The sequence below is a fragment of the Rhynchophorus ferrugineus genome, unplaced genomic scaffold (genome assembly GCF_030347505.1).
Source record: "Rhynchophorus ferrugineus isolate W39M unplaced genomic scaffold, kcgeb_rfMv2 rfM13, whole genome shotgun sequence".
Taxonomy (NCBI): domain Eukaryota; kingdom Metazoa; phylum Arthropoda; class Insecta; order Coleoptera; family Curculionidae; genus Rhynchophorus; species Rhynchophorus ferrugineus.
This window is the reverse complement of record NW_027472592.1, coordinates 2,299,951-2,318,894: the sequence shown is the minus strand read 5'-3', so window position 1 is coordinate 2,318,894 and position 18,944 is coordinate 2,299,951.

Genomic DNA, 18,944 nt, shown 5'->3' with positions numbered 1-18,944 from the left:
TTAGCATGCCGAATATTACTTGGAATGTGAATTGGAACGAAATCGCTAATTCGTAAGACCATTTTACAATTTTGACCCCAGTTAGAAACAGACTCTAAGGTGTAAAATTTCGATTGTCCATATCTCGGAAACTATAAGAGATAATGCAATTTGGCAATCGGCAACGTAATTAGGATGCCGAATATTACTTAGATTGTGAATTGGAGCGAAATCGCTAATTCACAAGACCATTTTACAATTCTGGCCCAAGTTAGAAGCAGAGCCAATATTGTTAGATGTCGATAGTCCATATCTCGGAAACTATAAGAGATAATGCAATTTGGCAATCGGCAGCGTAATTAGCATGGCGAATATTACTTGGAATGTGAATTGGAACGAAATCGCTAATTCGTAAGACCATTTTACAATTTTGACCCCAGTTAGAAACAGACTCTAAGGTGTAAAATTTCGATAGTCCGAATATTACTTGGAATGTGAATTGGAACAAAATCGCTAATTCATAAGACCATTTTACAATTCTGGCCCAAGTTAGAAGCAGAGCCAATTTTGTTAGATGTCGATAGTCCATATCTCGGAAACTATAAGAGACAATGCAATTTGGCAATCGGCAACGTAATTAGCATGCCGAATATTACTTGGAATGTGAATTGGAACGAAATCGCTAATTCGTAAGACCATTTTACAATTCTGGCCCAAGTTAGAAGCAGAGCCAATATTGTCAGATGTCGATAGTCCATATCTCGGAAACTATAAGAGATAATGCAATTTGGCAATCGGCAACGTAATTAGCATGCCGAATATTACTTGGAATGTGAATTGGAACGAAATCGCTAATTCGTAAGACCATTTTACAATTCTGGCCCAAGTTAGAAGCAGAGCCTATATTGTTAGTCGTCGATAGTCCATATCTCGGAAACTATAAGAGATAATGCAATTTGGCAATCGGCAGCGTAAATAGCATGCCGAATATTACTTGGAATGTGAATTGGAACGAAATCGCTAATTCGTAAGACCATTTTACAATTTTGACCCCAGTTAGAAACAGACTCTAAGGTGTAAAATTTCGATTGTCCATATCTCGGAAACTATAAGAGATAATGCAATTTGGCAATCGGCAGCGTAATTAGCATGCCGAATATTACTTGGAATGTGAATTGGAACGAAATCGCTAATTCATAAGACCATTTTACAATTCTGGCCCAAGTTAGAAGCAGAGCCAATATTGTCAGATGTCGATAGTCCATATCTCGGAAACTATAAGAGATAATGCAATTTGGCAATCGGCAACGTAATTAGCATGCCGAATATTACTTGGAATGTGATTTGGAACGAAATCGTTAATTCGTAAGACCATTTTACAATTCTGGCCCAAGTTAGAAGCAGAGCCAATTTTGTTAGATATCGATAGTCCATATCTCGGAAACTATAAGAGATAATGCAATTTGGCAATCGGCAGCGTAATTAGCATGCCGAATATTACTTGGAATGTGAATTGGAACGAAATCGCTAATTCGTAAGACCATTTTACAATTTTGACCCCAGTTAGAAACAGACTTTAAGGTGTAAAATTTCGATTGTCCATATCTCGCAAACTATAAGAGAAAATGCAATTTGGCAATCGGCAACGTAATTAGCATGCCGAATATTACTTGGAATGTGAATTGGAACGAAATCGCTAATTCATAAGACCATTTTACAATTCTGGCCCAAGTTAGAAGCAGAGCCAATTTTGCTAGATGTCGATAGTCCATATCTCGGAAACTATAAGAGATAATGCAATTTGGCAATCGGCAGCGTAATTAGCATGCCGAATATTACTTGGAATGTGAATTGGAACGAAATCGCTAATTCATAAGACCATTTTACAATTCTGGAACAAGTTAGAAGCAGAGCCAATATTGTTAGATGTCGATAGTCCATATCTCGGAAACTATAAGAGATAATGCAATTTGGCAATCGGCAGCGTAATTAGCATGCCGAATATTACTTGGAATGTGAATTGGAACGAAATCGCTAATTCATAAGACCATTTTACAATTCTGGCCCAAGTTAGAAGCAGAGCCAATATTGTCAGATGTCGATAGTCCATATCTCGGAAACTATACGAGATAATGCAATTTGGCAATCGGCAACGTAATTAGCATGCCGAATATTACTTGGAATGTGAATTGGAACGAAATCGCTAATTCGTAAGACCATTTTACAATTTTGACCCCAGTTAGAAACAGACTCTAAGGTGTAAAATTTCGATTGTCCATATCTCGGAAACTATAAGAGATAATGCAATTTGGCAATCGGCAGCGTAATTAGCATGCCGAATATGACTTGGAATGTGAATTGAAACGAAATCGCTAATTCATAAGACCATTTTACAATTCTGGCCCAAGTTAGAAGCAGAGCCAATATTGTCAGATGTCGATAGTCCATATCTCGGAAACTATAAGAGATAATGCAATTTGGCAATCGGCAACGTAATTAGCATGCCGAATATTACTTGGAATGTGAATTGGAACGAAATCGTTAATTCGTAAGACCATTTTACAATTCTGGCCCAAGTTAGAAACAGAGCCAATTTTGTTAGATGTAGATAGTCCATATCTCGGAAACTATAAGGGATAATGCAATTTGGCAATCGGCAGCGTAATTAGCATGCCGAATATTACTTGGAATGAGAATTGGAACGAAATCGCTAATTCATAAGACCATTTTACAATTCTGGCCCAAGTTAGAAGCAGAGCCAATATTGTTAGATGTCGATAGTCCATATCTCGGAAACTATAAGAGATAATGCAATTTGGCAATCGGCAGCGTAATTAGCATGCCGAATATTACTTGGAATGTGAATTGGAACGAAATCGCTAATTCATAAGACCATTTTACAATTCTGGCCCAAGTTAGAAGCAGAGCCAATATTGTCAGATGTCGATAGTCCATATCTCGGAAACTATAAGAGATAATGCAATTTGGCAATCGGCAACGTAATTAGCATGCCGAATATTACTTGGAATGTGATTTGGAACGAAATCGTTAATTCGTAAGACCATTTTACAATTCTGGCCCAAGTTAGAAGCAGAGCCAATTTTGTTAGATGTCGATAGTCCATATCTCGGAAACTATAAGAGATAATGCAATTTGGCAATCGGCAGCGTAATTAGCATGCCGAATATTACTTGGAATGTGAATTGGAACGAAATCGCTAATTCATAAGACCATTTTACAATTTTGACCCCAGTTAGAAACAGACTTTAAGGTGTAAAATTTCGATTGTCCATATCTCGCAAACTATAAGAGAAAATGCAATTTGGCAATCGGCAACGTAATTAGCATGCCGAATATTACTTGGAATGTGAATTGGAACGAAATCGCTAATTCATAAGACCATTTTACAATTCTGGCCCAAGTTAGAAGCAGAGCCAATTTTGCTAGATGTCGATAGTCCATATCTCGGAAACTATACGAGATAATGCAATTTGGCAATCGGCAACGTAATTAGCATGCCGAATATTACTTGGAGTGTGAATTGGAACGAAATCGCTAATTCGTAAGACCATTTTACAATTTTGACCCCAGTTAGAAACAGACTCTAAGGTGTAAAATTTCGATTGTCCATATCTCGGAAACTATAAGAGATAATGCAATTTGGCAATCGGCAGCGTAATTAGCATGCCGAATATGACTTGGAATGTGAATTGGAACGAAATCGCTAATTCATAAGACCATTTTACAATTCTGGCCCAAGTTAGAAGCAGAGCCAATATTGTCAGATGTCGATAGTCCATATCTCGGAAACTATAAGAGATAATGCAATTTGGCAATCGGCAACGTAATTAGCATGCCGAATATTACTTGGAACGTGAATTGGAACGAAATCGTTAATTCGTAAGACCATTTTACAATTCTGGCCCAAGTTAGAAGCAGAGCCAATTTTGTTAGATGTAGATAGTCCATATCTCGGAAACTATAAGGGATAATGCAATTTGGCAATCGGCAGCGTAATTAGCATGCCGAATATTACTTGGAATGAGAATTGGAACGAAATCGCTAATTCATAAGACCATTTTACAATTCTGGCCCAAGTTAGAAGCAGAGCCAATATTGTTAGATGTCGATAGTCCATATCTCGGAAACTATAAGAGATAATGCAATTTGGCAATCGGCAGCGTAATTAGCATGCCGAATATTACTTGGAATGTGAATTGGAACGAAATCGCTAATTCATAAGACCATTTTACAATTCTGGCCCAAGTTAGAAGCAGAGCCAATATTGTCAGATGTCGATAGTCCATATCTCGGAAACTATAAGAGATAATGCAATTTGGCAATCGGCAACGTAATTAGCATGCCGAATATTACTTGGAATGTGAATTGGAACGAAATCGCTAATTCGTAAGACCATTTTACAATTTTGACCCCAGTTAGAAGCAGAGCCAATTTTGTTAGATGTCGATAGTCCATATCTCGGAAACTATAAGAGATAATGCAATTTGGCAATCGGCAGCGTAATTAGCATGCCGAATATTACTTGGAATGTGAATTGGAACGAAATCGTTAATTCGTAAGACCATTTTACAATTCTGGCCCAAGTTAGAAGCAGAGCCAATTTTGTTAGATGTAGATAGTCCATATCTCGGAAACTATAAGGGATAATGCAATTTGGCAATCGGCAGCGTAATTAGCATGCCGAATATTACTTGGAATGTGATTTGGAACGAAATCGTTAATTCGTAAGACCATTTTACAATTCTGGCCCAAGTTAGAAGCAGAGCCAATTTTGTTAGATGTCGATAGTCCATATCTCGGAAACTATAAGAGATAATGCAATTTGGCAATCGGCAGCGTAATTAGCATGCCGAATATTACTTGGAATGTGAATTGGAACGAAATCGCTAATTCGTAAGACCATTTTACAATTTTGACCCCAGTTAGAAACAGACTCTAAGGTGTAAAATTTCGATTGTCCATATCTCGGAAACTATAAGTGATAATGCAATTTGGCAATCGGCAGCGTAAATAGCATGCCGAATATTACTTGGAATGTGAATTGGAACGAAATCGCTAATTCATAAGACCATTTTACAATTCTGGCCCAAGTTAGAAGCAGAGCCAATATTGTCAGATGTCGATAGTCCATATCTCGGAAACTATAAGAGATAATGCAATTTGGCAATCGGCAACGTAATTAGCATGCCGAATATTACTTGGAATGAGAATTGGAACGAAATCGCTAATTCATAAGACCATTTTACAATTCTGGCCCAAGTTAGAAGCAGAGCCAATATTGTTAGATGTCGATAGTCCATATCTCGGAAACTATAAGAGATAATGCAATTTGGCAATCGGCAGCGTAATTAGCATGCCGAATATTACTTGGAATGTGAATTGGAACGAAATCGCTAATTCATAAGACCATTTTACAATTCTGGCCCAAGTTAGAAGCAGAGCCAATATTGTCAGATGTCGATAGTCCATATCTCGGAAACTATAAGAGATAATGCAATTTGGCAATCGGCAACGTAATTAGCATGCCGAATATTACTTGGAATGTGAATTGGAACGAAATCGCTAATTCGTAAGACCATTTTACAATTTTGACCCCAGTTAGAAGCAGAGCCAATTTTGTTAGATGTCGATAGTCCATATCTCGGAAACTATAAGAGATAATGCAATTTGGCAATCGGCAGCGTAATTAGCATGCCGAATATTACTTGGAATGTGAATTGGAACGAAATCGTTAATTCGTAAGACCATTTTACAATTCTGGCCCAAGTTAGAAGCAGAGCCAATTTTGTTAGATGTAGATAGTCCATATCTCGGAAACTATAAGGGATAATGCAATTTGGCAATCGGCAGCGTAATTAGCATGCCGAATATTACTTGGAATGTGATTTGGAACGAAATCGTTAATTCGTAAGACCATTTTACAATTCTGGCCCAAGTTAGAAGCAGAGCCAATTTTGTTAGATGTCGATAGTCCATATCTCGGAAACTATAAGAGATAATGCAATTTGGCAATCGGCAGCGTAATTAGCATGCCGAATATTACTTGGAATGTGAATTGGAACGAAATCGTTAATTCGTAAGACCATTTTACAATTCTGGCCCAAGTTAGAAGCAGAGCCAATTTTGTTAGATGTAGATAGTCCATATCTCGGAAACTATAAGGGATAATGCAATTTGGCAATCTGCAGCGTAATTAGCATGCCGAATATTACTTGGAATGAGAATTGGAACGAAATCGCTAATTCATAAGACCATTTTACAATTCTGGCCCAAGTTAGAAGCAGAGCCAATATTGTTAGATGTCGATAGTCCATATCTCGGAAACTATAAGAGATAATGCAATTTGGCAATCGACAGCGTAATTAGCATGCCGAATATTACTTGGAATGTGAATTGGAACGAAATCGCTAATTCATAAGACCATTTTACAATTCTGGCCCAAGTTAGAAGCAGAGCCAATATTGTCAGATGTCGATAGTCCATATCTCGGAAACTATAAGAGATAATGCAATTTGGCAATCGGCAACGTAATTAGCATGCCGAATATTACTTGGAATGTGAATTGGAACGAAATCGCTAATTCGTAAGACCATTTTACAATTTTGACCCCAGTTAGAAGCAGAGCCAATTTTGTTAGATGTCGATAGTCCATATCTCGGAAACTATAAGAGATAATGCAATTTGGCAATCGGCAGCGTAATTAGCATGCCGAATATTACTTGGAATGTGAATTGGAACGAAATCGTTAATTCGTAAGACCATTTTACAATTCTGGCCCAAGTTAGAAGCAGAGCCAATTTTGTTAGATGTAGATAGTCCATATCTCGGAAACTATAAGGGATAATGCAATTTGGCAATCGGCAGCGTAATTAGCATGCCGAATATTACTTGGAATGAGAATTGGAACGAAATCGCTAATTCATAAGACCATTTTACAATTCTGGCCCAAGTTAGAAGCAGAGCCAATATTGTTAGATGTCGATAGTCCATATCTCGGAAACTATAAGAGATAATGCAATTTGGCAATCGGCAGCGTAATTAGCATGCCGAATATTACTTGGAATGTGAATTGGAACGAAATCGCTAATTCATAAGACCATTTTACAATTCTGGCCCAAGTTAGAAGCAGAGCCAATATTGTCAGATGTCGATAGTCCATATCTCGGAAACTATAAGAGATAATGCAATTTGGCAATCGGCAACGTAATTAGCATGCCGAATATTACTTGGAATGTGAATTGGAACGAAATCGCTAATTCGTAAGACCATTTTACAATTTTGACCCCAGTTAGAAGCAGAGCCAATTTTGTTAGATGTCGATAGTCCATATCTCGGAAACTATAAGAGATAATGCAATTTGGCAATCGGCAGCGTAATTAGCATGCCGAATATTACTTGGAATGTGAATTGGAACGAAATCGCTAATTCGTAAGACCATTTTACAATTTTGACCCCAGTTAGAAACAGACTCTAAGGTGTAAAATTTCGATTGTCCATATCTCGGAAACTATAAGAGATAATGCAATTTGGCAATCGGCAACGTAATTAGGATGCCGAATATTACTTAGATTGTGAATTGGAGCGAAATCGCTAATTCACAAGACCATTTTACAATTCTGGCCCAAGTTAGAAGCAGAGCCAATATTGTTAGATGTCGATAGTCCATATCTCGGAAACTATAAGAGATAATGCAATTTGGCAATCGGCAGCGTAATTAGCATGGCGAATATTACTTGGAATGTGAATTGGAACGAAATCGCTAATTCGTAAGACCATTTTACAATTTTGACCCCAGTTAGAAACAGACTCTAAGGTGTAAAATTTCGATAGTCCGAATATTACTTGGAATGTGAATTGGAACAAAATCGCTAATTCATAAGACCATTTTACAATTCTGGCCCAAGTTAGAAGCAGAGCCAATTTTGTTAGATGTCGATAGTCCATATCTCGGAAACTATAAGAGACAATGCAATTTGGCAATCGGCAACGTAATTAGCATGCCGAATATTACTTGGAATGTGAATTGGAACGAAATCGCTAATTCGTAAGACCATTTTACAATTCTGGCCCAAGTTAGAAGCAGAGCCAATATTGTCAGATGTCGATAGTCCATATCTCGGAAACTATAAGAGATAATGCAATTTGGCAATCGGCAACGTAATTAGCATGCCGAATATTACTTGGAATGTGAATTGGAACGAAATCGCTAATTCGTAAGACCATTTTACAATTCTGGCCCAAGTTAGAAGCAGAGCCTATATTGTTAGTCGTCGATAGTCCATATCTCGGAAACTATAAGAGATAATGCAATTTGGCAATCGGCAGCGTAAATAGCATGCCGAATATTACTTGGAATGTGAATTGGAACGAAATCGCTAATTCGTAAGACCATTTTACAATTTTGACCCCAGTTAGAAACAGACTCTAAGGTGTAAAATTTCGATTGTCCATATCTCGGAAACTATAAGAGATAATGCAATTTGGCAATCGGCAGCGTAATTAGCATGCCGAATATTACTTGGAATGTGAATTGGAACGAAATCGCTAATTCATAAGACCATTTTACAATTCTGGCCCAAGTTAGAAGCAGAGCCAATATTGTCAGATGTCGATAGTCCATATCTCGGAAACTATAAGAGATAATGCAATTTGGCAATCGGCAACGTAATTAGCATGCCGAATATTACTTGGAATGTGATTTGGAACGAAATCGTTAATTCGTAAGACCATTTTACAATTCTGGCCCAAGTTAGAAGCAGAGCCAATTTTGTTAGATATCGATAGTCCATATCTCGGAAACTATAAGAGATAATGCAATTTGGCAATCGGCAGCGTAATTAGCATGCCGAATATTACTTGGAATGTGAATTGGAACGAAATCGCTAATTCGTAAGACCATTTTACAATTTTGACCCCAGTTAGAAACAGACTTTAAGGTGTAAAATTTCGATTGTCCATATCTCGCAAACTATAAGAGAAAATGCAATTTGGCAATCGGCAACGTAATTAGCATGCCGAATATTACTTGGAATGTGAATTGGAACGAAATCGCTAATTCATAAGACCATTTTACAATTCTGGCCCAAGTTAGAAGCAGAGCCAATTTTGCTAGATGTCGATAGTCCATATCTCGGAAACTATAAGAGATAATGCAATTTGGCAATCGGCAGCGTAATTAGCATGCCGAATATTACTTGGAATGTGAATTGGAACGAAATCGCTAATTCATAAGACCATTTTACAATTCTGGAACAAGTTAGAAGCAGAGCCAATATTGTTAGATGTCGATAGTCCATATCTCGGAAACTATAAGAGATAATGCAATTTGGCAATCGGCAGCGTAATTAGCATGCCGAATATTACTTGGAATGTGAATTGGAACGAAATCGCTAATTCATAAGACCATTTTACAATTCTGGCCCAAGTTAGAAGCAGAGCCAATATTGTCAGATGTCGATAGTCCATATCTCGGAAACTATACGAGATAATGCAATTTGGCAATCGGCAACGTAATTAGCATGCCGAATATTACTTGGAATGTGAATTGGAACGAAATCGCTAATTCGTAAGACCATTTTACAATTTTGACCCCAGTTAGAAACAGACTCTAAGGTGTAAAATTTCGATTGTCCATATCTCGGAAACTATAAGAGATAATGCAATTTGGCAATCGGCAGCGTAATTAGCATGCCGAATATGACTTGGAATGTGAATTGAAACGAAATCGCTAATTCATAAGACCATTTTACAATTCTGGCCCAAGTTAGAAGCAGAGCCAATATTGTCAGATGTCGATAGTCCATATCTCGGAAACTATAAGAGATAATGCAATTTGGCAATCGGCAACGTAATTAGCATGCCGAATATTACTTGGAATGTGAATTGGAACGAAATCGTTAATTCGTAAGACCATTTTACAATTCTGGCCCAAGTTAGAAACAGAGCCAATTTTGTTAGATGTAGATAGTCCATATCTCGGAAACTATAAGGGATAATGCAATTTGGCAATCGGCAGCGTAATTAGCATGCCGAATATTACTTGGAATGAGAATTGGAACGAAATCGCTAATTCATAAGACCATTTTACAATTCTGGCCCAAGTTAGAAGCAGAGCCAATATTGTTAGATGTCGATAGTCCATATCTCGGAAACTATAAGAGATAATGCAATTTGGCAATCGGCAGCGTAATTAGCATGCCGAATATTACTTGGAATGTGAATTGGAACGAAATCGCTAATTCATAAGACCATTTTACAATTCTGGCCCAAGTTAGAAGCAGAGCCAATATTGTCAGATGTCGATAGTCCATATCTCGGAAACTATAAGAGATAATGCAATTTGGCAATCGGCAACGTAATTAGCATGCCGAATATTACTTGGAATGTGATTTGGAACGAAATCGTTAATTCGTAAGACCATTTTACAATTCTGGCCCAAGTTAGAAGCAGAGCCAATTTTGTTAGATGTCGATAGTCCATATCTCGGAAACTATAAGAGATAATGCAATTTGGCAATCGGCAGCGTAATTAGCATGCCGAATATTACTTGGAATGTGAATTGGAACGAAATCGCTAATTCATAAGACCATTTTACAATTTTGACCCCAGTTAGAAACAGACTTTAAGGTGTAAAATTTCGATTGTCCATATCTCGCAAACTATAAGAGAAAATGCAATTTGGCAATCGGCAACGTAATTAGCATGCCGAATATTACTTGGAATGTGAATTGGAACGAAATCGCTAATTCATAAGACCATTTTACAATTCTGGCCCAAGTTAGAAGCAGAGCCAATTTTGCTAGATGTCGATAGTCCATATCTCGGAAACTATACGAGATAATGCAATTTGGCAATCGGCAACGTAATTAGCATGCCGAATATTACTTGGAGTGTGAATTGGAACGAAATCGCTAATTCGTAAGACCATTTTACAATTTTGACCCCAGTTAGAAACAGACTCTAAGGTGTAAAATTTCGATTGTCCATATCTCGGAAACTATAAGAGATAATGCAATTTGGCAATCGGCAGCGTAATTAGCATGCCGAATATGACTTGGAATGTGAATTGGAACGAAATCGCTAATTCATAAGACCATTTTACAATTCTGGCCCAAGTTAGAAGCAGAGCCAATATTGTCAGATGTCGATAGTCCATATCTCGGAAACTATAAGAGATAATGCAATTTGGCAATCGGCAACGTAATTAGCATGCCGAATATTACTTGGAACGTGAATTGGAACGAAATCGTTAATTCGTAAGACCATTTTACAATTCTGGCCCAAGTTAGAAGCAGAGCCAATTTTGTTAGATGTAGATAGTCCATATCTCGGAAACTATAAGGGATAATGCAATTTGGCAATCGGCAGCGTAATTAGCATGCCGAATATTACTTGGAATGAGAATTGGAACGAAATCGCTAATTCATAAGACCATTTTACAATTCTGGCCCAAGTTAGAAGCAGAGCCAATATTGTTAGATGTCGATAGTCCATATCTCGGAAACTATAAGAGATAATGCAATTTGGCAATCGGCAGCGTAATTAGCATGCCGAATATTACTTGGAATGTGAATTGGAACGAAATCGCTAATTCATAAGACCATTTTACAATTCTGGCCCAAGTTAGAAGCAGAGCCAATATTGTCAGATGTCGATAGTCCATATCTCGGAAACTATAAGAGATAATGCAATTTGGCAATCGGCAACGTAATTAGCATGCCGAATATTACTTGGAATGTGAATTGGAACGAAATCGCTAATTCGTAAGACCATTTTACAATTTTGACCCCAGTTAGAAGCAGAGCCAATTTTGTTAGATGTCGATAGTCCATATCTCGGAAACTATAAGAGATAATGCAATTTGGCAATCGGCAGCGTAATTAGCATGCCGAATATTACTTGGAATGTGAATTGGAACGAAATCGTTAATTCGTAAGACCATTTTACAATTCTGGCCCAAGTTAGAAGCAGAGCCAATTTTGTTAGATGTAGATAGTCCATATCTCGGAAACTATAAGGGATAATGCAATTTGGCAATCGGCAGCGTAATTAGCATGCCGAATATTACTTGGAATGTGATTTGGAACGAAATCGTTAATTCGTAAGACCATTTTACAATTCTGGCCCAAGTTAGAAGCAGAGCCAATTTTGTTAGATGTCGATAGTCCATATCTCGGAAACTATAAGAGATAATGCAATTTGGCAATCGGCAGCGTAATTAGCATGCCGAATATTACTTGGAATGTGAATTGGAACGAAATCGCTAATTCGTAAGACCATTTTACAATTTTGACCCCAGTTAGAAACAGACTCTAAGGTGTAAAATTTCGATTGTCCATATCTCGGAAACTATAAGTGATAATGCAATTTGGCAATCGGCAGCGTAATTAGCATGCCGAATATGACTTGGAATGTGAATTGGAACGAAATCGCTAATTCATAAGACCATTTTACAATTCTGGCCCAAGTTAGAAGCAGAGCCAATATTGTCAGATGTCGATAGTCCATATCTCGGAAACTATAAGAGATAATGCAATTTGGCAATCGGCAACGTAATTAGCATGCCGAATATTACTTGGAATGTGAATTGGAACGAAATCGTTAATTCGTAAGACCATTTTACAATTCTGGCCCAAGTTAGAAGCAGAGCCAATTTTGTTAGATGTAGATAGTCCATATCTCGGAAACTATAAGGGATAATGCAATTTGGCAATCTGCAGCGTAATTAGCATGCCGAATATTACTTGGAATGAGAATTGGAACGAAATCGCTAATTCATAAGACCATTTTACAATTCTGGCCCAAGTTAGAAGCAGAGCCAATATTGTTAGATGTCGATAGTCCATATCTCGGAAACTATAAGAGATAATGCAATTTGGCAATCGACAGCGTAATTAGCATGCCGAATATTACTTGGAATGTGAATTGGAACGAAATCGCTAATTCATAAGACCATTTTACAATTCTGGCCCAAGTTAGAAGCAGAGCCAATATTGTCAGATGTCGATAGTCCATATCTCGGAAACTATAAGAGATAATGCAATTTGGCAATCGGCAACGTAATTAGCATGCCGAATATTACTTGGAATGTGAATTGGAACGAAATCGCTAATTCGTAAGACCATTTTACAATTTTGACCCCAGTTAGAAGCAGAGCCAATTTTGTTAGATGTCGATAGTCCATATCTCGGAAACTATAAGAGATAATGCAATTTGGCAATCGGCAGCGTAATTAGCATGCCGAATATTACTTGGAATGTGAATTGGAACGAAATCGTTAATTCGTAAGACCATTTTACAATTCTGGCCCAAGTTAGAAGCAGAGCCAATTTTGTTAGATGTAGATAGTCCATATCTCGGAAACTATAAGGGATAATGCAATTTGGCAATCGGCAGCGTAATTAGCATGCCGAATATTACTTGGAATGAGAATTGGAACGAAATCGCTAATTCATAAGACCATTTTACAATTCTGGCCCAAGTTAGAAGCAGAGCCAATATTGTTAGATGTCGATAGTCCATATCTCGGAAACTATAAGAGATAATGCAATTTGGCAATCGGCAGCGTAATTAGCATGCCGAATATTACTTGGAATGTGAATTGGAACGAAATCGCTAATTCATAAGACCATTTTACAATTCTGGCCCAAGTTAGAAGCAGAGCCAATATTGTCAGATGTCGATAGTCCATATCTCGGAAACTATAAGAGATAATGCAATTTGGCAATCGGCAACGTAATTAGCATGCCGAATATTACTTGGAATGTGAATTGGAACGAAATCGCTAATTCGTAAGACCATTTTACAATTTTGACCCCAGTTAGAAGCAGAGCCAATTTTGTTAGATGTCGATAGTCCATATCTCGGAAACTATAAGAGATAATGCAATTTGGCAATCGGCAGCGTAATTAGCATGCCGAATATTACTTGGAATGTGAATTGGAACGAAATCGCTAATTCGTAAGACCATTTTACAATTTTGACCCCAGTTAGAAACAGACTCTAAGGTGTAAAATTTCGATTGTCCATATCTCGGAAACTATAAGAGATAATGCAATTTGGCAATCGGCAACGTAATTAGGATGCCGAATATTACTTAGATTGTGAATTGGAGCGAAATCGCTAATTCACAAGACCATTTTACAATTCTGGCCCAAGTTAGAAGCAGAGCCAATATTGTTAGATGTCGATAGTCCATATCTCGGAAACTATAAGAGATAATGCAATTTGGCAATCGGCAGCGTAATTAGCATGGCGAATATTACTTGGAATGTGAATTGGAACGAAATCGCTAATTCGTAAGACCATTTTACAATTTTGACCCCAGTTAGAAACAGACTCTAAGGTGTAAAATTTCGATAGTCCGAATATTACTTGGAATGTGAATTGGAACAAAATCGCTAATTCATAAGACCATTTTACAATTCTGGCCCAAGTTAGAAGCAGAGCCAATTTTGTTAGATGTCGATAGTCCATATCTCGGAAACTATAAGAGACAATGCAATTTGGCAATCGGCAACGTAATTAGCATGCCGAATATTACTTGGAATGTGAATTGGAACGAAATCGCTAATTCGTAAGACCATTTTACAATTCTGGCCCAAGTTAGAAGCAGAGCCAATATTGTCAGATGTCGATAGTCCATATCTCGGAAACTATAAGAGATAATGCAATTTGGCAATCGGCAACGTAATTAGCATGCCGAATATTACTTGGAATGTGAATTGGAACGAAATCGCTAATTCGTAAGACCATTTTACAATTCTGGCCCAAGTTAGAAGCAGAGCCTATATTGTTAGTCGTCGATAGTCCATATCTCGGAAACTATAAGAGATAATGCAATTTGGCAATCGGCAGCGTAAATAGCATGCCGAATATTACTTGGAATGTGAATTGGAACGAAATCGCTAATTCGTAAGACCATTTTACAATTTTGACCCCAGTTAGAAACAGACTCTAAGGTGTAAAATTTCGATTGTCCATATCTCGGAAACTATAAGAGATAATGCAATTTGGCAATCGGCAGCGTAATTAGCATGCCGAATATTACTTGGAATGTGAATTGGAACGAAATCGCTAATTCATAAGACCATTTTACAATTCTGGCCCAAGTTAGAAGCAGAGCCAATATTGTCAGATGTCGATAGTCCATATCTCGGAAACTATAAGAGATAATGCAATTTGGCAATCGGCAACGTAATTAGCATGCCGAATATTACTTGGAATGTGATTTGGAACGAAATCGTTAATTCGTAAGACCATTTTACAATTCTGGCCCAAGTTAGAAGCAGAGCCAATTTTGTTAGATATCGATAGTTCATATCTCGGAAACTATAAGAGATAATGCAATTTGGCAATCGGCAGCGTAATTAGCATGCCGAATATTACTTGGAATGTGAATTGGAACGAAATCGCTAATTCGTAAGACCATTTTACAATTTTGACCCCAGTTAGAAACAGACTTTAAGGTGTAAAATTTCGATTGTCCATATCTCGCAAACTATAAGAGAAAATGCAATTTGGCAATCGGCAACGTAATTAGCATGCCGAATATTACTTGGAATGTGAATTGGAACGAAATCGCTAATTCATAAGACCATTTTACAATTCTGGCCCAAGTTAGAAGCAGAGCCAATTTTGCTAGATGTCGATAGTCCATATCTCGGAAACTATAAGAGATAATGCAATTTGGCAATCGGCAGCGTAATTAGCATGCCGAATATTACTTGGAATGTGAATTGGAACGAAATCGCTAATTCATAAGACCATTTTACAATTCTGGAACAAGTTAGAAGCAGAGCCAATATTGTTAGATGTCGATAGTCCATATCTCGGAAACTATAAGAGATAATGCAATTTGGCAATCGGCAGCGTAATTAGCATGCCGAATATTACTTGGAATGTGAATTGGAACGAAATCGCTAATTCATAAGACCATTTTACAATTCTGGCCCAAGTTAGAAGCAGAGCCAATATTGTCAGATGTCGATAGTCCATATCTCGGAAACTATACGAGATAATGCAATTTGGCAATCGGCAACGTAATTAGCATGCCGAATATTACTTGGAATGTGAATTGGAACGAAATCGCTAATTCGTAAGACCATTTTACAATTTTGACCCCAGTTAGAAACAGACTCTAAGGTGTAAAATTTCGATTGTCCATATCTCGGAAACTATAAGAGATAATGCAATTTGGCAATCGGCAGCGTAATTAGCATGCCGAATATGACTTGGAATGTGAATTGAAACGAAATCGCTAATTCATAAGACCATTTTACAATTCTGGCCCAAGTTAGAAGCAGAGCCAATATTGTCAGATGTCGATAGTCCATATCTCGGAAACTATAAGAGATAATGCAATTTGGCAATCGGCAACGTAATTAGCATGCCGAATATTACTTGGAATGTGAATTGGAACGAAATCGTTAATTCGTAAGACCATTTTACAATTCTGGCCCAAGTTAGAAACAGAGCCAATTTTGTTAGATGTAGATAGTCCATATCTCGGAAACTATAAGGGATAATGCAATTTGGCAATCGGCAGCGTAATTAGCATGCCGAATATTACTTGGAATGAGAATTGGAACGAAATCGCTAATTCATAAGACCATTTTACAATTCTGGCCCAAGTTAGAAGCAGAGCCAATATTGTTAGATGTCGATAGTCCATATCTCGGAAACTATAAGAGATAATGCAATTTGGCAATCGGCAGCGTAATTAGCATGCCGAATATTACTTGGAATGTGAATTGGAACGAAATCGCTAATTCATAAGACCATTTTACAATTCTGGCCCAAGTTAGAAGCAGAGCCAATATTGTCAGATGTCGATAGTCCATATCTCGGAAACTATAAGAGATAATGCAATTTGGCAATCGGCAACGTAATTAGCATGCCGAATATTACTTGGAATGTGATTTGGAACGAAATCGTTAATTCGTAAGACCATTTTACAATTCTGGCCCAAGTTAGAAGCAGAGCCAATTTTGTTAGATGTCGATAGTCCATATCTCGGAAACTATAAGAGATAATGCAATTTGGCAATCGGCAGCGTAATTAGCATGCCGAATATTACTTGGAATGTGAATTGGAACGAAATCGCTAATTCATAAGACCATTTTACAATTTTGACCCCAGTTAGAAACAGACTTTAAGGTGTAAAATTTCGATTGTCCATATCTCGCAAACTATAAGAGAAAATGCAATTTGGCAATCGGCAACGTAATTAGCATGCCGAATATTACTTGGAATGTGAATTGGAACGAAATCGCTAATTCATAAGACCATTTTACAATTCTGGCCCAAGTTAGAAGCAGAGCCAATTTTGCTAGATGTCGATAGTCCATATCTCGGAAACTATACGAGATAATGCAATTTGGCAATCGGCAACGTAATTAGCATGCCGAATATTACTTGGAGTGTGAATTGGAACGAAATCGCTAATTCGTAAGACCATTTTACAATTTTGACCCCAGTTAGAAACAGACTCTAAGGTGTAAAATTTCGATTGTCCATATCTCGGAAACTATAAGAGATAATGCAATTTGGCAATCGGCAGCGTAATTAGCATGCCGAATATGACTTGGAATGTGAATTGGAACGAAATCGCTAATTCATAAGACCATTTTACAATTCTGGCCCAAGTTAGAAGCAGAGCCAATATTGTCAGATGTCGATAGTCCATATCTCGGAAACTATAAGAGATAATGCAATTTGGCAATCGGCAACGTAATTAGCATGCCGAATATTACTTGGAACGTGAATTGGAACGAAATCGTTAATTCGTAAGACCATTTTACAATTCTGGCCCAAGTCAGAAGCAGAGCCAATTTTGTTAGATGTAGATAGTCCATATCTCGGAAACTATAAGGGATAATGCAATTTGGCAATCGGCAGCGTAATTAGCATGCCGAATATTACTTGGAATGAGAATTGGAACGAAATCGCTAATTCATAAGATCATTTTACAATTCTGGCCCAAGTTAGAAGCAGAGCCAATATTGTTAGATGTCGATAGTCCATATCTCGGAAACTATAAGAGATAATGCAATTTGGCAATCGGCAGCGTAATTAGCATGCCGAATATTACTTGGAATGTGAATTGGAACGAAATCGCTAATTCATAAGACCATTTTACAATTCTGGCCCAAGTTAGAAGCAGAGCCAATATTGTCAGATGTCGATAGTCCATATCTCGGAAACTATAAGAGATAATGCAATTTGGCAATCGGCAACGTAATTAGCATGCCGAATATTACTTGGAATGTGAATTGGAACGAAATCGCTAATTCGTAAGACCATTTTACAATTTTGACCCCAGTTAGAAGCAGAGCCAATTTTGTTAGATGTCGATAGTCCATATCTCGGAAACTATAAGAGATAATGCAATTTGGCAATCGGCAGCGTAATTAGCATGCCGAATATTACTTGGAATGTGAATTGGAACGAAATCGTTAATTCGTAAGACCATTTTACAATTCTGGCCCAAGTTAGAAGCAGAGCCAATTTTGTTAGATGTAGATAGTCCATATCTCGGAAACTATAAGGGATAATGCAATTTGGCAATCGGCAGCGTAATTAGCATGCCGAATATTACTTGGAATGTGAATTGGAACGAAATCGCTAATTCGTAAGACCATTTTACAATTTTGACCCCAGTTAGAAACAGACTCTAAGGTGTAAAATTTCGATTGTCCATATCTCGGAAACTATAAGAGATAATGCAATTTGGCAATCGGCAACGTAATTAGGATGCCGAATATTACTTAGATTGTGAATTGGAGCGAAATCGCTAATTCACAAGACCATTTTACAATTCTGGCCCAAGTTAGAAGCAGAGCCAATATTGTTAGATGTCGATAGTCCATATCTCGGAAACTATAAGAGATAATGCAATTTGGCAATCGGCAGCGTAATTAGCATGGCGAATATTACTTGGAATG